A 13,553-nucleotide genomic window follows, 5' to 3' on the forward strand; every position below is an offset into this window, starting at 1 on the left:
AAGTAGAGGGCTTGTCTTTAAGACAAAGCAGAGGGCTTGTCTTTAAGGCAAAACTTTGTAAGAGGCTACAGATTCAAAATGACATGTCAAATGCAAAGAGACTTGGAGGTGGAGGCATGTTGGTAGCTAATATACTTACAAAAACAGCCATTCAGGTTGGTGGCTACTATTATTCCATTACTGATGGGTGCATGAGACTGACAGATGGTGAAAATCATTGATTTAATAATTCCTTCCTCCTTCTCAATGTCCACAAAATGCCTTTTGTACTGATATAATCCACAAAATGCCTTTTGCACTGATATAGTAGTAGCCCAATAAATGCATGATAGACATGCAGCTTTTCAGATCTAAATAGTTCTTATCTGTAGAAACTATTCCAGTTCCATTTGGAATACATGTAAAATAATGGTTCCTCTGCAGTTTCATGCTACGTGTGAACGTTGAAGCTTACTCAATAGTAAGCTAGTCGACTCCAACTCTCCCTCCACAGTGGAGGATGTTCAGTACACAGGAGGTTCCTCCCAGATACTGGCACAGAAGAATTCAAAAAGGAAAGGATAATTTTTTAAAAAATGAACTTGCTATTTGTGGATTTACAGATATATTTTGTCATTTGAAGTGCAATCTTGTACAGAGTTAAGCTAAATCTGTTGATCTCAATGGATTTAGCGTGGAGTAACTTTGGATAGGATTGCACCAAGTATGGGTCACTGAACTTTCAGAGTTTCGATTTTCCTTTGGTTCCAAGCCTTTGACTATATCTGTGATTGACATAATGAGAGCTTTGGTGACAGATGCTGATTTCACTGTATCAATGGATCAAAATACTTTAATAGGGAAAAAATGAATGCTGAAGCTTTTTGTTAACTTGAAGATATTTACTTTGTATGTTTTGACTAATATCATATACACTAGTAAAGGATGTTTTGGGAACTTACCAGTAGCTTCCACAGTCAACTATTTATTATTTTTTCTCTTCCACTTTTTCACAACTGTTGTTAAATTCTTCAAATAACAATCACATCCATCATTAAAATGTATTGTCGAAGGCTTTCACAACCGGATTCAACTGGTTCTGGTGGGTCTTCCGGGCTTGTGGCCATGGTCTGGTGGATCTTGTTCCTAACAGACTTCCCTCTGTGATACACCTCTGAAGATGCCAGCCACAGATGCAGGTGAAATGTTAGGAAGATCCACCAGACCACGGCCACACAGCCTGGAAAACCCACCAGAACCACATCAATAAAATGTCTATTGTGACATTTTATTATGTTTAATAGAATTATTAAGCATAATAAAATGTCATTGATGTTTTATCTCTAGGAGTATGTACATACATGTTTAGGAAATGTGCATGCCATCCCTCCACATCTGGCTCATAAGAAAAACAATCATGTCAATAAAACAAGCAAAGTCAATAAAATAAAAATAAAGAACATCCATAAAACATGGCAATAATAACAAGCTGCAAGGGACACCCACCCAGCCTGACTATAACACCAAGGCAGAATAACCACTGAGTCTTATTTGTTTCCTGCCTCTTCACTTCAAGGACTGAAGTGCCTTTAATAATGGTATCATGAAGCAGAAAGCTCAGCCCTGTTATCACACACCAGAAGGCAAAAGTACTTTCACTTTTCTTTCCTTCTCAGACACTCCCCACACTAGGCACACTAAAATAAATATACTGAGGCAGAAGTAAACTTCAGCAAGAAAACAGATTTATTTAACAGGAAGAGAGAAGATAAAGGAGTGGATATTTAAACTTGGAGATGGATGGCAGACTCAAACAAGGCAAGGGACAAGAGAAACATGTTTATACTGTTCACAAGACATTGGCACAGAGACTTTAAAGTTTTTGTTTCTTTAGCACGGCACTTAAGATTCTTTAGTTCAGTTTAGCTTAGATGTTGTTTCATCAGTTATTTCACAAAATGTACAATTCATTTGCTTAGATGTTCTGGCTTATGGTTATTCACTTACAGAGTCCTAACATAGGCTAGGTACATTCACTGTGCACCTACAAACACAGCCTTCTAAGTTAGGTAAAAACCTTAAAACAAAACATAAACTCTTACTGAGGTAAACTTACAGCAAATCCCTACACCCCAGACAAACTGATATAATACCCTGTTTCCCCGAATATAAGACATCCCCGGAAAATAAGATGTAGTAGAGGTTTTGCTGAAGTGTGAAATATAAGGCATCCCCCAAAAGTAAGATGTAGCAAAGTTTGGAAGCATGCCCGACGAACAGAACACAGAAAAATAAGACATTCCCTGAAAATAAGACATAGCGCATCTTTGGGAGCAAAAATTAATATAAGACACTGTCTTATTTTCAGGGAAACATGGTAGAACCCTCTTCTCTCTAGGAGAAGTCTTTATCCTGGTTTATCAAGCCTTCATCTGACCTTTCAATAAACCCCACTAGTATACAGTGTCTGTATATGACTGCTTAAGCTCAGCACTCAGGCTGATACCAGTAAAATCAGTCAACCTCCCTGGGCTGATCTATTCCCCTCAGAGTTTTGTTTTCTCTCAGTTATGACAGAAAGCACTTTCAGCTGTTAACAGCAGGAACGATTCCAACTAAATACCCTCTAGAATGTCTGTGACAGGAGATGTCCTCCTCCTCCCTCTGCATCACACTGTTACTCATCTGAGTTCAAGAGGCCACAGCCAGTCAGGTGACTCCTCCATTCCTAAGTGTTTCCTGCTTCACTGAAGGTAAACAGTACATTTGCTTTGCCAGAAATGCATTTTAAAATTACATTTTCCTTGCAATCCATAGCACAAGCCAATTAAGAAGAAGAAGAAGAGTTTGGATTTATATCCCCCCTTTCTCTCCTGTAGGAGACTCAAAGGGGCTTACAATCTTCTTGCCCTTCCCCCCTCACAACAAACACCCTGTGAGGTAGGTGGGGCTGAGAGAGCTCCGAGAAGCTGTGACTAGCCCAAGGTCACCTAGCTGGCGTGTGTGGGAGTGTACAGGCTAATCTGAATTTCCCAGATAAGCCTCCACAGCTCAGGCAGCAGAGTGGAGAATCAAACCCGGTTCCTCCAGATTAGATACACGAGCTCTTAACCTCCTACGCCACTGCTGCTCCTACGCCACTGCTGCAATTAAGAACTTCCTCTCAAATCTTCCCTGTGTGCACCCACCAGCAGAGGTAAAACAGGCAGGTACCAGGCACAGTGATTTTTCAGTGGTGACTCCTCTCCTTTGGAACAGCCACTCTTGAGGTGTTGGAGGAGAGTTTTACAGATACGATGGACTGCCAAAAAGACAAATAAGTAGGTTCTAGATCAAATCAACCCTGAACTCTCCCTAGAAGCTAAAATGACTAAACTGAGGCTGTGGTACTTTGGTCACATTATGAGAAGATAAGATTCACTGGAAAAGTCAATAATGCTTGGAAAGGATAAAGGCAGCAGAAAGAGAGAAAGATCTATCATGAGATGGAAGTCGTGACCTCAGTTTGCCAGGTCTGAGCAAGGCTTTTAACAATAGGACAATTTTATGTCATTAATTTGTAGGGTTGCCATGAGCCATGGCACATAACACACACAGTATCAATATACAATAACATTTATACAATAAATTAATACATAAATTATATTCAGAAATCAGTCCTTTGGCTAGAAACAGACCATTAAACTGTGTAATGAAAAGCCTTAGTGAAGAGAAATGCTTGGCCTAGCATGTAAAGGAAAGGGAAGAAAACACTGCCTCAAAAAGATGGCTGTTACAAAGGAGTAGAGTCACCACCGAAAATCACTTGGTAGGACTTGAGAAGTTCTTAATTGGCAATCTGGATAGTTCATTGCACAGTGACACAGCAGCACTGCAACTGAAATGATTTAAACTGATAGCCCTAAAATGAAACAAGAATTCACATATGTAATTTAGGTAAGCAAGTGAATGTTTGATTTTCTTCTGATAAGCATTGAATGTACGTATTTTGCTCATCCAATTATTCTAAAAACAGCCCTTAGAACAAGATAATAACTTCTGGAAGTATAGTAAAAATTAATAAAAATGATTAATTTTTTACAGCTTCTTCCTGTCAGCATGTTGCCATGCAAGCCTATAGCTAGTCAGGAGGGCTATGTTTGAAGGCCCTACCGTCAGTAATTTCTTGATATTATAGACAGCCTAGACCACAGGTGTCAAACTTGCGGCCCACCAGATGTTATGGACTACAGTTCCCATCATCCCCTGTCAGCATGATGCTGGCATGGGGTGATGGGAACTGTAGTCCATAACATCTGGAGGGTCACGAGTTTGACACCTATGGCCTAGACTCATGGAGCAGAGCAAGGGTAAGATGGATGCCAATCTTAATTCAAGGGCTTTGATGTCAAGAGGGTTTACCTGGCACATTACATCAGTCTTTCCCCTCCCAAATCAAGTATGCGTAGCTTCAAATATGCGTAGCTTCAGAAACTGACTTTCTTGCGGGCTCAGCTGCTCTAATCTGGTTCACAACTGTCCAACCTTGAGATTGTGCACCTGGCTCCTACTTCACAAAGAACTTGCAAATACCCACACTCTGGTTTTATCACCAAACCAGCTAGTTTACCCTGCACCCTTTCCTCCCAAATTTTATTTTTAATCTTAAACTCCTGTCCAGCTATTAAAGGCCAACAACCTTCCAGAGTTTCTTTGTTTCACGGCCCAAGTCTCATCAAGAGTTGGGCACTTCCAGGTCCTTATCCATTTGAGTCTTTAGCCCCAGCATTGTCAATGCCTGGGAATGGAATATTGCTTTGTTCCTGAAGATTGTTCCTCTTATAGCCAGAGGGTCAATTTTATCTATAACTAGAGCCCAAAAATCCATGGCAAATCGAACTTGGATTTTCTTCCTTGCACCCATGAGAAGTGCTGGCTGCTTTTCTTGTTGTCCTTGGACCTCTTCACTTCTGGAATGATAACAATCCCCTTCCCAATATTTTGATCTATCGTCACTATCACTTATCTCTGTATTTCCCTAGGATCCTTAAAATTATCTGTGTGTGTTTGCCAGCTTGCATGTGTAATTTTATTATTTTTAATTCCTTAATAAAATGGTAATCCTTCTCCTTCAGTTCTAGTTTTTGAGCAGATTTCTTTGGGGAGGGAACTTTGTATAAACAGGTGTAGATTTTCCTGTTATCCATCTCTCACATAACAGGTCTGTTCCCAGCTAATTCCCCCAACCAAAAGGGAACAGACCAGACTAATTTGAGTAAGAAGCTTACTGGAAATTTGTGAAATATGCCATTTTTCCTGATACTATACAATATAGTACAAAGTACCTAAAGGTAATCCTTGAATAATACTCCAGAGATGTAACTTGAGGAAAGAGGGCAAGATAGAGACCATGTTCGGCATCACCATAATCAGATAACTTTGGCTGTATATGCACAAGTATGTAAAATATAGTGTTATATACTTTAAAAATACAGAGAAACTATTTAAACCAATTTCCAAGTTTACCCAGAGATAAATTGGGGAAGGCCTGCTGATGAACAGCAGGCCGCTGATCCGGCTGCGCACATCTGGGCCAGCATAGGCGCGTGGCCCAGGTTCTAGCAGGTCTCTCTCAAAGGCGTGTGGCCCGTTCAGTGGCCAGCCAGCCCGCTGCCAGCCCCCAAAAGCCACCGCCTTCCCTCACCTCACCCCTGCCCAATATTGGAAAGGGGGGCAGTGGCACAGCAGCCAGGTAAGTGGGCAGCAGGGGGGCACGTGGCAGGAGGGTGTGGCGGTGGGTGAGGCAAACTGGTTGTTGATCATTTAGAATCACACCACTGAGTGCATTCCACTGTCAAACTGCCCTTACTGTCAAGACATTTTTCCTGATGTTTAGGTGGAATCTCTTTTCCTTCATCTTGAACCCATTACTCCTGGTCCTAGTCTCTGGAGCCGCAGAAAACAAGCTTGCTCCCTCACCAACATGACATCCCTTCAAATATCTAAACATGGCTATCATGTCACCGCTTAACCTTCTCTTCACCTAACTTAACACACTCAGTTCCCTATGTCTCTCCTTGTAGGGCATGGATTCCAGCCCTTTGAAATGATTTCAGACCATTTGAAATTATCCCTGCATGAAAATTTCCAGGTTATAAAACTATCAAAATAAATGCACAGGCTATAGGGCTGGATGGAGCTAGATGGTTGATCCAACTGACCTTCTTCCAAGCCCCTCCCAAAACATCCAAGGTGGGCTACATAGGGGATTCCTTTTTCTATTGCCCACTTTGGATAGATCTGAAATGGCAAACATGAGAGTTGGTGTGTGCTTCTTCTGGTGTCGTCTGCCAATCTGGAGTGATCCAAAGTTGTTTCAGAAGAGTTTGCCTTCATTGACTCAGAAGTAAAAGATACGAGAAGAGCCACGCACTTTTTCTTGTCTCTACCATTTCAGATCCACACAGTTGTCTCAGCTCCAGTATGCTCCCTCCCAGCTGGTTTGGCAAGTTGAATGCATTTGGGTTGGCTGATTCAATTCCCACCCCCCTCCGATGGTGCTAGTTCTTTAATTGTGTGGGTTTCTCAAGTGGGAAAACACTCAAAAACTGCTCCTGCTATTAGCAGCTTGAAGTGGATGGTCTCTTCTACCATCTTAGAATTCTACCACCTCTTTCTAACACATGTGTAGGCCCAGCTCCTAGGCACATCAATCCAGCTGAATTAAATGAAAAAATGGGAACAAACAACATATGCATCGATTGATTCATGACTGGATAACATGGTGAACTAAATGCTATACTGAATGAAGAAGTAGCATGCAATAGCTAAAATGTGTGTGACAATTTTCATGTAGGGAAACTCCAGATGTTTTAACAGGCCCATCTCATCTGCATACATCTGTAGGGGGTTCCAAAAAGACAACTGTGCAAGACCAGCGGCAGATTTTTTAACAGTTGACTTAGAATGAAGACAGATGAACATTCATCCATTTATACCACATATCCAACATATCTCAACCTTTGCAGGCAAAACAAGAAAAGCACGTGTTTAAAAGAAGAGCAGAGTTTTCTTTGACATAAGTGATTCTGGGGCGCATTTTAAATACCAACAGAGAACAATAAAAGGGATAGAGCTTCTGAGGATGTACGTGCAATTTTCTTTCACCCCCATTTGCCTGCTGACAGCTGGGATTAGATTCCCTGGTCAAGGGGCAGCTCTTTTAGATAGGTTCAGGTAGTAGTTTACTCTATTAAAAATTAATGGCCTGATAAGAACATGGGAAGAAACAGACTGTGAGAAGCCTAGCCAGGGAATCCTGCAGTGCAGGATTCTTCTGAGGAAAAGTTGGCTTCTTAACAGCCTCTGTCAATTTATCTGTTTATCAAAGTTATATAAATAAAAGTACATTTTAACAGCTGATCCAAGCAAGTGGGTACTCCAAAAGGGATGGTAATATTGGGATTAAACATTAAAGCAGTCAAGTTCCTGAGGCCAGCTGGATATAGTCCAAATTTAGATACTAATAAAAGCAGTCGTCAGTTTAATCCTTACAGCGCTAAGCAGAGCAAAGTATATTGGATTTAATGCCAGCCAAGCTACAGAGAAAAAGGGACTTTTAAAAAAAAAAAACATTGTTCCAGAAGCATTTTAAATGCCAATCAAGACAATGTCTCATGAATACAAATTGCATCAGCAGAAGCCCTTCAAATCAAGATGTAGCTTCATTAACCCCTGGGTTTTCTAGCATGCTGCATGGGTAGAAATGTAATGTGAGTGGCTGCTCAAGTATGCAAGCAAGAAGAGGTCTCGGTATTCTTATTAATGAGACACTCATTGTCCTCCTACCGAGAAGTATCATTGCTCATAGTTCATGCTCTACTGAATCAATCTTCTGCCTCAAACCCTGTATAGCAGATGAGCCCGTACTCTCATCCAGGAACTCTTCTTTGCCTCATTAGGGACTCCCTCATCCTCTGCACGAGGCAGCACTTTCCTCTCAGGGGAAGAAAGCAAGGTGCATCTCCTGTCTGACACCCAGGTCAGCTATTTTTATGTGCTAGCCTGGAGGGGTTTGTGTCAAAGACAGGGGAGGCCACATTGCAATGTCAGCGGTGCTCTCTAAGAGAATTGAGAACAAAAGCTTCAGTGCAAGGGCTGGCAGTACAGGAGCATGTATTAAAGCACCCAAAGGAGCATTAACACAAAAGTAAGGTGAAGAAGCAAAGTGTTCAAATGGTGCTCAGGAGGAGAAACAAAATCCCAGATTAGACATTCTTGCAAAAGCTGTTCAGTTGAGTGGTTAGAATGTGCCACAGTAGAGACCTCATTTCTGTGTCCTAATTGTGAAACTCCCTACTCCCCCTTGTTCATTCAAAGAGAAGGGTAAACTTGGAAATTCACAAAAATCACAAGGGAGACAACTGCTACTGCCAGACACTGAGGCATCACTTCTGGATTTGATGTCATATCACCAGTTTCCTGGTTAAGTTTTCCACTTATATAAAATTCTAGTTTGAATTGCTACATAACTAGAAAAGAGTTTCAGATGGATAGCCATGTTGGTCTGCAGGAGAAGAGCAAGATTCTAATCCAGTAACACCTTAAAGAGTAAGAAGATTCCCAGATTATAAACTTGTGACAGTCCCTTTGTCAGACACAACTAATGGGGCTTTGACAAAGCTTATACACCCAAATCTTGCCCTTCAGGCCCAGAAGGATCATATAATAAGGACCAAGATATATGATAGGAAATGGATGAGTCAGGGCACAGGTCCCCAACGTGACTCACAATTACATGATCAAATCACAGGCGTATCTAGGGAAAATGGAGCCTGGGGCAAAATCTGAGTTTTACACACACACATACACACACCCCAGTATGGGCAGCCGCCCTTCCCCGAGGACAACCGCAAAATAGCCTTTGAAGGGATTTGCATGTTCAGAGGTGTCCTGCAGGTGGGAGGAGAGAGACGCTGCCTCGGCAGGGGGCTCCAGCAGATGCACCACCTTCAAAAGAAAGGACGCTTCCAAATCCGCAGCAACTCCGAATCCGGTCCTCAGCCTCTCTTTGGCTGGAATGATACTGGATCACAAAGCCAACACCCTGTCCCACCTTCCTGCATCAAACAGTGAGGGATCTGGCAGGGATCTTTCTGCACCTGCTGGGCACCCCCTATCCTGGGGCTTGCTCATGGCTGTTACCTTGCTCAAGACAGCTGAACCAACCTCTGAGGGCAGCCTGCATGGAGGGAGCCGTGCCACAGGAGAGGCCAGGCGCAAGGACCCAGCCAGTGCCCGGTGGCTCACTCCGTGCCAGGGCCGTGCTCGCCGGCTTCAGGCCCACCGCAGCCACTGTTGCTATTGCCTTCTAGTGAAGTAGGGGAGATTCTGTGCCCCTCCCACATGACTAGAAGGCCTGCGCCTGGGGACATGTGACACCGCATGTGACACCACATGTCCCTCTGGCAGGTTTGCCCCTGGATCAAATGGTGACTCACTTTTAAGAAGCTCTTCATTTAGCCATAAAATGTGTGTGAAGGAAAGAGGGGCTTTGGGCTTCCCTACAGTGGCATTTTTGCCACTGGAAACTGCAAAGGGAAGCTGTGAGGAAGGGGCAAACAGGACACCCTAAACCCTGTGGGAAAGACGCCCTAAGTCACTCCCTTCCCTCATCCCACTGCAGCCAAATGGAAAATCAGAAAGCTTTTTATAAATGGGTGAATTCACATTTGAACTGTGACTCGGGTTGAGAACTTGACTTTGTATTGTGCATATTGGTTTGAATTGTGAGGCTAAATACAGTTGGGAAGAGAAAGCACTTTTGTACATGAAGTTAGCACTATTGGGGAATACTGAAGCACCCACCAGTTCAGCTCGTTCTGTTTGTTGGTCACAAGCAAGAAGCCAACTTTTTGTCAGCCAGTTTGACTGCTGGTAAGCAGATCAAGCCTACTCAGTGGGCTACTTGCCATTTATTCATGCATGCAAGCTTTCACATAGTCCTGGTTCTTTGCCCCACAGACAAGCTGTCACCTCATTCAACCCATAGCTATTTTTTGAACTAAAACGCTAGCCTATCAGTCAATTAGTGATTATAAATAGGGGTTTTTTTAAGTCACACACTGTAGTTAACATTCTTTCATGCATTTGTGTTTTTGCACAGACATATGGGAGTCATAGTTCCTTCCTCTTATTTAATCACTTGATCTAACCATACTTGAAGAAGCTGAAAAAGTTAATTGGCTTTGAGTATGATTGTACCCTGTAAACTACTTATAGAATTGTAATCCAGCAGACCCCTGGCTACATTGATCCATCTTGGATAGTTTGGGGATAGTTTGGATTCAATTCTTTTTTTAAAGTACTCTTATGGCTTGGTAAACCAATATGAAATTGCTTCCAACATGAAAAAACCATGCAAGGTAACAAATATTTAACATAAACAAAACTTTACAACTAAAAGTAAAATTAAATCATAATTTCTATGAACATAGCACAACTGGAGGAGACAGGATCTTCAGTGCCCTTCAAGAAGGACACTCAAAACAATGGCAAATAACAAACAGTGCCCAGTAATGTAATTACAAATTATGTATTACGCATTTCCCTGAAGAAGCCTCTTGGGTGAAACATGTATGGAATTTTTATCTGAGTTAATAAAATATATTTTACCTATTTTGCATCTTCAACCTTGACCTTATTTTTTTATCTCTGGTGTCTGATGTGGCCTTTTATTTCTCCTTCTCAAGGAAAACCTATATATGCCCTGTAGCACCAGAAGAAAGCTATGCATGCAAGTTCTACATATAAAAACCCATAGACATAAAAATATGTGATTTCCTTGAGCTTGTATTTTAGTATAAAAAAAACCATGCTGGATCAGACCAAAGACACATCAAGTCCAGCATTCGGTTGACACATTGGCCACGCATTCTCCCTATCCACTGTTATGAAGAGACATAATGCTTCTGGTACTGGAGGGAGCAGATATCCACACAACCAGTAGTCATATGACTAGTAAACACTGATAGATCTATGCTCCATGAGTTTATCCACTCTCCTTTTAAAGCCTTCCAAGCTGGCAACCATCATAACATCCTGCAGCAGCAAATCCACAATTTAACTGTGCCCTGCGTGAAGAATTACTTCCTTTTGTCTGTCTGGAATCTCCCACCCTCCAGCGTCAATGGATAATCCCAGGTTCTAGGATAATGAGACAGGAAGAAAAGTCTCTCCCTGCTACTGTCTCTACACCATGCACAATCTTACAGACCATGTCTCCCCTTACTCATTTTTTCCAAAGTTAAAAAGCCCTAAATGTTTTTACTGATTCTCACAGGGCAGTTTTCACCATAGATTTATATAAGAGCAGTAGTTTTAACCACCTCAAATAATTCATCCAAAAACTTGGTCACCTTATTACTCACTCATCACTACAGGCAATTTAAGAGCTGCTTGCAAAGCACTGGTCTCAATGCAGATCTCTGGGGGACCCTACTTTTTCCTTCTTTTCATAGAGTGTTTTTAAAGGAATGCTTCCCACTATGAGATACAGTTTCTCATGATGGTAAACTCTACTTCAGCGGTTCTCAACCTGTGGGTCGCGACCCCTTTGGGGGTCAAATGACCCTTTCACAGGGGTCGCCTAAGACCATTGGAAAACACATATTTCCGATGGTCTTAGGAACCGAGATACAAATAATTTTATGGTTGGGGGTCACCACAACATGAGGAACTGTATTAAAGGGTCACAGCATTAGGAAGGTTGAGAACCACTGCTCTACTTGACAACTATATAGATAAGATACATTTTAATGAGTTTATCTAAATTACATTTAATCTATCACACATTGTCCATATCACATGTGGGAGGAAGGGTGCTGGAGGTCCCACATTATCACTATTGTAAGTCAGGAGACCATACTTTGTGTGCTTGTGCAATTCTATAATATAGCAGTTAACTGATTATAGGCACCAATATTCCTCTCCATCTGCCTGCACATATTCTCTGAGTCTGTTCCTGTGTAGGAAGCATATCACAGGTATATACTTCAGAAATCATATTTGTTTTCCAAATTAGAATGGCTGGGCAGTTTGGACTTATTGACTAGTATTATTTTTACATTTTTTGTGTTAGTATGAATTCATCGATCTATCAGTACAGTTGTTTAATTTTTTTAAAAAAATCTTAAAATCTAAGGATTTGCAGGAGCAGGGAAGTCATGTTAGAAATTATAGGGAAGGACAAGAAGCAGGAAGTAGTCAGCTACAAGAAGGAAGACAAGGGGGAAGCATGCAAAGCAGTGTGAGGTAGTGGGGTGAGTAAGACTAGGCATCCTGGCTGCAGGCGGAGGGAAAAGTTCCAGGAAAAAGCTGTACCCACTGGCAGCAAAGCAAAATTAAAATAGTGCTATAAGTGGATTTGCTTGTCCTGGAGAGTGTGCAAAGTGAAATTAGGGCTAGAGGAAATACGTCTGTACAAGAAATCTTGCCACGGCCAACATTCGCCTTCACCATGCAGCAAACACCTTGTACATAATTAGCCACAGGGTTATCTACTAGAATAACAATTAACATTTTTTATAATTTACAGAACACTTCTGGTATAAGGGAAGAATGGGAAGTGAGGGTGGAAGTCACAGGTCCACTAGGGTTATCTACTAGAATAACAATTAACATTTTTTATAATTTACAGAACACTTCTGGTATAAGGGAAGAATGGGAAGTGAGGGTGGAAGTCACAGGTCCACTAGGGTTATCTACTAGAATAACAATTAACATTTTTTATAATTTACAGAACACTTCTGGTATAAGGGAAGAATGGGAAGTGAGGGTGGAAGTCACAGGTCCACTGGTTTACAGCTGAAGTGAGTAGTGGGGGATTTTTAAAAATAAAGAACAAAAAGTAGAAGAGCCCTTTTCTTTACTTTCTCCCATTTCTGCTGATTCCATCCATCCCAATCACCTGTCTCATATACTCCTTTCTGTCCATGCCTCCCATAGACATGGAATAATATACAAAAGTATACAGATATGGAGTCAGTCACACAATCATGCATCTTTCTGTCTCTCTCTCCACACCTACATTCTACTACAATCTCCTCACTTTCTTGCTATCCTTCCCAAGACCTCCTTTTTATACTTGTCCCTTAAGATGATGGCTTTGGGGGTAGAATGTGTGCAGAAGGTCTCAGGTTCAATCCTTAGCATCTTAATTTAACAGATTTCAAATATTGGGTGTTTCAAAAGTCCAGTCTGTGCTTGAGATCCTGAAGTGCTGCTGCTAATGTAGATGATGGTGACCTACATGGACACATGATCAAACACGGTACAGTGTATCTGCATGTTTATACGTGCCTACAAGAGGCCCATAGCCAGTAGCAAATTAATCCTTCTCTCTCTCTCTCTCTCTCTCTCTCTCTCTCACACTCTCTCTCTCTCTCTCTCTCTCTCTCTCTCTCTCACACACACACACACACACACACACACAGTTACTGTTTGCATTTTGGATGGGAATCTTATGGCTGAATGAAGTAGCATGGCAGTGGTTTTGACTAGCTGAAGAGTATTTGACATTGCTGTGCACCTCTCCT

The sequence above is a fragment of the Sphaerodactylus townsendi genome, linkage group LG10 (genome assembly GCF_021028975.2).
Source record: "Sphaerodactylus townsendi isolate TG3544 linkage group LG10, MPM_Stown_v2.3, whole genome shotgun sequence".
NCBI lineage: Eukaryota > Metazoa > Chordata > Lepidosauria > Squamata > Sphaerodactylidae > Sphaerodactylus > Sphaerodactylus townsendi.